Source organism: Camellia sinensis, chromosome 15 (assembly GCF_055761805.1).
Source record: "Camellia sinensis isolate YWXY chromosome 15, ASM5576180v1, whole genome shotgun sequence".
Taxonomy (NCBI): domain Eukaryota; kingdom Viridiplantae; phylum Streptophyta; class Magnoliopsida; order Ericales; family Theaceae; genus Camellia; species Camellia sinensis.
In genome coordinates, this window is record NC_138975.1 from 7,247,047 (window position 1) to 7,248,021 (window position 975).

Consider the following 975-nt stretch of genomic DNA (forward strand, 5'->3'; position numbering starts at 1 on the left):
CGAGTTGGGATATAGAAGACCGTTTCCAACACTCGAGGGAAATAGTATGGCGTCATGTAATGCGAGTTCTTAAAGCGATGAAGTTGTTCACGATTGCACACTGCCGACCGACAAGGTCACAACACAGTAGACATCCGTACTTAGAGTCCCGATGAAAATATTTGCCATTCAGAGTGAGTGTATTAATTTTTCGCACATTTAATTATGAATAGTAGCCATATTCAGAAAATAAGGGAGAACATTTTTTAGGTTAAAGCATTTCTCCTTTACATTTACGCAATTGCTTTGTGTGCTTGTGCAGGACTGTATTGGCGTGCTTGACGGCACACATGTGGAGGCACATCTCCCGCCGCAAGAGGTTGCGCCATATTTTGGCCGTAAAGGACGGCACACGCAAAACATACTCGCAGTGTGTGATTTCGACTTGTGTTTTACTTTTAAATCTTGCGGATGGAAGGGTAGTATGCATGACAACAGAGTTTTTAATGAAGTAACCTAGCCAAACAGTTCCCAATGCCAAAGGAAGGTTAGATGAATAAGGGTTGGTGAATTTTTTGTATTACTTATGTGCATTTGATATTTGTAATGATGATACTTACTAATGCAAAATTATCAAAATACAAGTAGGAAAATATTACCTTGTTGATGCGGGGTACAAGAACCAAAAAGGCTTTTTGGCGTCGTTTAAGGGATGCAGCTACCACCAGGAAGAGTTTCGCGCAACTGGACGGCCAAAAAATGCAAACGAAGTTTTTGTTGGAGATTTCCTAAAAGCTTCAAAACTTTAATTATTTTTATTTATTATTATATTTTATTTATTTATTTATTTATTTCCTTTTATAGTCTTATTTATTTGAATTTTAAATTTGTTTTTGGTTTTAAATCAAAAGGTGTGTCTGTTCCAAACAAATTCCAAAGAGCCTATTTAAATAGGACTCTTACTCAGGAAAGAATAACGTACTCTGTTTTCTCTCT